The sequence below is a fragment of the Sturnira hondurensis genome, unplaced genomic scaffold (genome assembly GCF_014824575.4).
Source record: "Sturnira hondurensis isolate 20B ecotype Veracruz unplaced genomic scaffold, ASM1482457v3 Scaffold0022566, whole genome shotgun sequence".
Classification (NCBI taxonomy): domain Eukaryota; kingdom Metazoa; phylum Chordata; class Mammalia; order Chiroptera; family Phyllostomidae; genus Sturnira; species Sturnira hondurensis.
The window spans coordinates 15,635,073-15,641,091 of NW_028095197.1; the positions used below are offsets into that span (position 1 = coordinate 15,635,073).

Here is a 6,019-nt window from a genome sequence, read left to right on the forward strand (position 1 = left end):
GTCTTAGTCAGGACTAGGGCTTCTATTAGGGCAGGCTGTGAGATGCACTGTCTGGTAGAAACAGGGTAAAGGAACACTGTTTCTATCCACGGCCCTGTGTTTCATCTTTGGGTCAAATTAGCTCCTTCAGAATGCTATGTCCATGGGCTACGTTAGTTTAGTAACTTACCAAGAGATTTGACTGAAGTCCATTTATCATTACTCTCTGATTACATGGAGCATAATTTTTTTATTTTGGGTACCGTTATTTGAAAATAACACTATGACTATTGAGAAAACACTTAGCCCCCATTGTGTTTGTGTCCCAGTTCTGAGCTTTGTGAGTCCAGGAGCACTCGTTCACCATTGTGTCTTGAGAACTCCCACACTGAGCTGACGGCAGACATGCAGGACACTCAGTGGTGTTGACTGAATGAATGCATTTGTTGACAACCGCGTTTTTTTCTTCAGCTCATTATTTTTCACCGAAAACCTTATGTGATAAATTTTTCCTGTGAGGAGTTGAGTTTTCTTTTCTATATGAAAGTTTGAAAAAATTTCTTCCCTTTTTCCCATCATCATCTCCTCTTCCTCTTCCTCCTTCTTCATCTGCTTCATCTTCATCTTTCTCCTTCTCCTCAACTGTGAGAAAGTTTGAAACCAAAAACATTTGTAGTTAATTATAATGCAGCTGTCCTTGTTGTTATTATATTTACTTCCTGTTTTTTCTCCAGGGCCCAGGTAAGTCCGCAACCCTGGGATCAGACTGGCATGGTTTGAAGCCAGGTCTCCCTACCTCGTTTCTCTGACCCTGTTTTGTCCTTAGGAAGTGAACATGACCTCCCTGCTTCCCTGGTCCACTGTGAAGATTAAATGATCAGAAGGCTAGGCAGCATGCCTTGATTAGTAAATCCTTATTCCCAGCTTTCTTTATTGTTAATTATTTCGAATCATTTGTGGGCAAAGGAATAGGATTTAAATGAGTATTAAAATGCCTGATTGTTGAAGCTTCCCAGTTGCTCCTTCCCAGCTCATGGCACTAAACCAGACATGTGTTGCATGTTTGTGGGGTGGGGAAAGTTATGAAAACCATGCTACTACCTTCAAAGTACTTCCTTGTGTTAGGCATTGGTGGTATAGTGGTGAGCATAGCTGTCTTCCAAAGTACTTCCTTGCTTGCAGTGGAGAGAGTGAAGTGACTTTGTTTTCAGTGAAATGAGATACCTTGTTTTACGAGGCAGTATTGGAGGAGCTGTGATTTTTCTGCTTTGGTCCAGAGAACATGAAGTAAACAAAGGTTTCCGGGCTACAGTTTGACATTGTCAGGCATTTCAAGCTTTTGGGTCTCAGCAGTAATTTGTCTTCCCCCTTCCTGCTTATAACTTCTGCCACGTAGCAGGAGCTCTGACCCTCTGCCAGGCCAGCCTGGGAAATGGGAGGCTCATCTGTGGCATCTGTGAAAGGCAGAAAGGATGAAAGGAGTTATCTCCCTTGACACTGGTAACACATAGGCATTGGCTCACGGGCCCCACTGGGAATGTGTACCATTGGGGTAAACAATGAACAAATGCACAGACATAGAATATGTAAGGTGATGCTAAGGGAAGAAGCACAAAGGTGCTCCCATGAATTGGGAGACACATGCCACTGCAGCTCAGGTACTGACTCCCTAAAATAGCTTGCCGTGACAACTTATTCCCCATTTATCACACACTTGCACTATTAGTTATTTTTTTCTCAGGTGTAAAATACAAACTTGTAAGTTATGGATAGAATGTACCTAGCTGGAATTTCCACACTCTACTGCTGTGTGGTTTTGCACGTTTCTGCCCTCCAGTGAACTGTGAGTTCCAGGGCATCATCTGAACCCTCTTCACCTTTGAGACCCAGGGACCAGCATTGGCCAGGGACATAGTAGGTATTTAGTAAATATTTGGGAAAAATAACTCGATTCTTCTGGAGCTCACAGTCCAGGGGGTGAAGTAAGCCAGTGCTTTTCAGACAATCTTTGTTTGGTGAGGAGCCAGTTTTCTTCTTCTTTTTTAAAAAAGTCCAGTCTCCTATAGATGGATATTTTGAAACGAGACAAGACAAAACAAAACACAACCCCTAATTTTTTACTGGATTCTACAGACAAACTTCTGTCAGGTTGCTAACAAGTTTCAAAGCATTATTGCTTTTTTCTTGTAACAGACTGGTAACAGTTTGCAGAATAACAGCAATCGATGGGCCACACATACTACTCAGATATTATACAGAAATATATGTAGAATTCACCGGTGTCGTTAAAATGCTATTGAGCAAAATAAAGCCCAGAAGTAGAAAAGAGGAGGGTGGAGCTGGAGGATGGTGGTATTACTTTATCGGAGAAAGTCAGAGGGGTTTCTCAGATGACATGAGGTTGGAGCACAGACGGGGATGAAGTGACAGTGTGACTCTCATAGATATCAAGGGGGAAGTTTCAGGGAAAGGAAACCATCTAAGTGAAGGCTCAGAGGCAACATTCATGCCATGTTCTAGGAGAGCAGGGAGGGGGAGAAGTAGGTCAGATTACCATGGCTTAATAGGTCATCAAAAGAACTTTGGTTTTTATTCTAAGCCTTTCGGAGATTTTGAGCAAAGGTTTGGGACATGAATTACAAACATGGCTATACTGGCCACTCCTTGGGGAAGAGATTACAGGAGGGAAAGTCAGGAGGCTCCTGTAGGACAAGTAAAGGACAGCTGATGGTGACTTGGCCAGGGAGGTAGCAGTAGAGATGTTGAGAAGGGGTTGGAGTATGAGTGGACCTCGGAGGTAAAAAGTTAGTGTTAGCAGATAGATTAGATATAGACTTTGGGACAAGAAGGGAAGTCAAGGCTGACTCCAGGGATTTTGGTCAAAACAAATGGCCATCTGGTGCTGTGTTTTATTGAGATCACACAATCTGAGACTGAGGCAGGGGAGAAAATTAACAAACCTTCTGGACATGTTAAATTTTGAATACTTATTTGACATCAAAGAAGAGGTTGAATAGGCAGTTGGGTATATGAGATTGGAGTTCTAAAAAAATGCTAAAAATGCAAACATAAAATTGAAAGTCATGAGTATATGGATGAAGTTTAGAGCCATGGGCCTGAATGAGATCACATTGGAAGTGAGTGCAGATAGCGAAGTAAAAAGGTCTGTTGCTTAAGTCCGTGGGCTCTTCCACATTTACAAGGTCTAGATGATGAGGAAGAACCAGTAGAGGAGAAAGAGAAGAAATGACCACCTGAGGGTAAGGACATAAAAATTCAGTTTTTAAGTCCTAGCCTCATGTTTAGTGTGCTCTTAACAGAAGCAATATTATGGAAGTCTTTTCATGCCAATAAAGTGGTTAATATTTTAGGAAAAAATGTTTTCATGTTTAAAGGATAAACTCCCAACCGTGTTTTAAGCCCAGCTATCCAGAATCACTTGTTCTTTAGGAGTACCAGATAGCTAAGTGGCTGCTTTCAACTCTGACCTTTGCCAAGACATGCTACTGTACACAAAACATTTTCCTATAGGCTGTCCCCCTTGAGCTTTACTACAACCCTCCTAAGTAAGTAGAGCATTATTTTCAATTTTCATTCTATTGATAGACACCTACACCTATTGGTTACCAGCTGTGTACCTGGTACTCTGCTACGCATTGATGAAATAGAGATAAATTAGATTAATTATCAAGGTATTCCACTCTAATGCCAGAATGAAACAAATAATAGATAAAACAGACATAGTAAAAGGTTATCTGCAGAGTCTAGATAGTGGAGATAATTGCTTTTGCTGTACATTGCTTTGAGTTTTTCTGTAACTTTGAAAACCTTTATAGTTCTATGTTAAAAAGACAACATGACAAGCGCTTATTGGAACTTATCCCAAATTAAGGAGGCCATCATTTTTCTAAGTGGGTGCAACACACAGAGAGGTCTGTGGTTAAAATTTGGTAAACATTAGGTTAAACACATTTCTTTACTTCTTTGCTTATTAATGCTTCTCAGATGTTCATGCACCTTAGATCAGATATAATGTAGAATTTCCAGGCTTACTTGACTATAGGACTTTTTTTACCCTGCACATTTCTCAGCATTTGTATTTTAAGGAAGAGACAATGGCAGTTACTAAATTAAGGATTAATTCCCCTGAGCTACTGCTGTCCTGGAAAAATGCCATGAAGTCACACAGGGACTGTCCTGTGTACTGTACGTGAGGATTCCTTTTTCAGCTATTCACCTAAACAGGAATTTATTTGTCACATATAGTTGTTTATAGCACATGGTCTAGTATGATAGCACTGTGATCATTCACAATGGCCTTACAAGATATCAAGAACAGAAACACAAAAATAATTGATTTAAAAAAATCATAATGACTTACTTCAAACAAATGCATAAGCAGCATCTAAGAACTGAGAATATTTCCTTAAGGCCCATCAAATGAGAAAGAGCCATCACAGCCCAGAGGAGCATACAGGGGAGGAGAAGCAGCCTGGGACAATGCAAGCTGCAAAGACGCACTATTGGCCCCACTGCCCCAGGGTCCCTTCATGAAGAAGAACTGGAGATGGATATCAGAGCCCCACAAAACAGTATTCAGAATTATACCTGAGTAGGATGGTGTAATAAAGTATACGTTACTCTCTAGAAGAAGGCATTTTCCAAAAGTTCTTTTGTTATTTAGCGAAGTCCCAAATGAAAGAACTCATCTAGGTACTGTGTGAGGGGTGCATATGTCTATATTGGTGGAAACCTGCCAGCCAATATCTTAAATTTTGCTTCACAGAATGGGTAAACTTCACAGAATAAGTAAACAGATGACTTCCAAAATGCACTCTCACCAAGCCTAACTTTTCTCTTGCAGTGCTACATGTCACATGATGACAGAAGTGTTACACATTTTATACTTTATTATAGTTATTTGTTTACACTTCCACATAACTATAAGAACATTTATAATAGTCATTAAAATTATTTGGGTATGCATTGCCTCCCTGACTAAACGGTGAGCTCACTGAGGATGAGACTTACTTTATTTTTGCATTCCATATGCAAATTCCTAAGGTCCTAGTATGGCATTCTAAAGAGCTTGGATGTTATCCCAAGAGCAATTGGAAGCACCAGAGGCTTTTAAACAAGGTCAGTTTTTAATAGGACTAGATTTGCATTTAGAAAGCCCTTTGGCTGGATTGTGGAAAGTAGATTAAAGGCAGGCAGCCAGGTGGCAGAGAGGTCAGTAAGAAGACAACTGCAGTTGTGCAGGTGAGAAGTGGAGAGAGCTGAAACTAGGACACTGGCCTGGAGGAGGGGACAGTCCATGGGTTTTAGGGGGTAGAATGGGCTGGATGTGGTACCTCATGAGGTGCTAGAGATAAAGAAGAGGGGAAGACTAAATGACAGATGTTTCTAACTTTGGTGATGCCAACGACTGTGAAGAGGACTATTGCAAGGATAACCAGGCTGGGAGAGAAAAAGAATTAACATGCTCAGCACAAACATCTCTTTTATTTATTTTTAAAAATATTTCATTGTTGAAATATGCTATATTACACTTGTCCCAATTCTCCCCCTTTGCCCCCTCTACCCAGCCAGCCCTCCACTTCTATAGTCCGTCCTCACGCCATAGGAAAGCTAGGTACTATGGAAACAGAGAGAAATAGAGTCAGTCTCTAACTTACCAACAGGCTAGATTCCGAATGTTTACAAGTTGATTGCTTAGAAAATGAAATGTATTTTTTTTCCTCAAAAGAAGCAACACTCTAGATCCTGGTCAGTCCTGGAGACTACTTCTTCCCCAGTGGCAACAGAGTATGGTATTATTTCTGTGCAGTGTTGGTTAGTGTTGAAGAAAACAACATGGGTACATGGGAAGAAAGCTTAGGACTTAGGTCTGAGTTCACCATTGACTAGCCTCATCACTATCAAAGAAAATAGAAGACTAGACAGAGCTGCTCCACAGCCTTTCTAAGTCTGAACAAATACTTACTTTGATAAGGTGCATACCCTGAGAAAGATTTTCTCTTGAGTTAGAGATGGAAGC

General features: G+C 40.8%; 1 long non-coding RNA gene across 2 annotated transcripts; it reads right to left on the reverse strand.

The window, feature by feature from the left end:
• Positions 1-592: 592 nt before the first annotated feature.
• LOC118979662 (uncharacterized) lies at positions 593-5,060 on the reverse strand. 2 transcript variants are annotated; one of them, XR_005064966.1, is made up of 3 exons: positions 5,011-5,060; positions 1,204-1,433; positions 593-621 (listed from the first exon to the last, which is right to left on the reverse strand). It is a non-coding gene; the product is annotated as an uncharacterized LOC118979662 (long non-coding RNA). The 2 variants fall into 2 exon arrangements; XR_005064965.1 differs by lacking the exon at positions 5,011-5,060 and adding an exon at positions 2,940-3,230.
• Between the last annotated feature and the right edge of the window lie 959 nt (positions 5,061-6,019).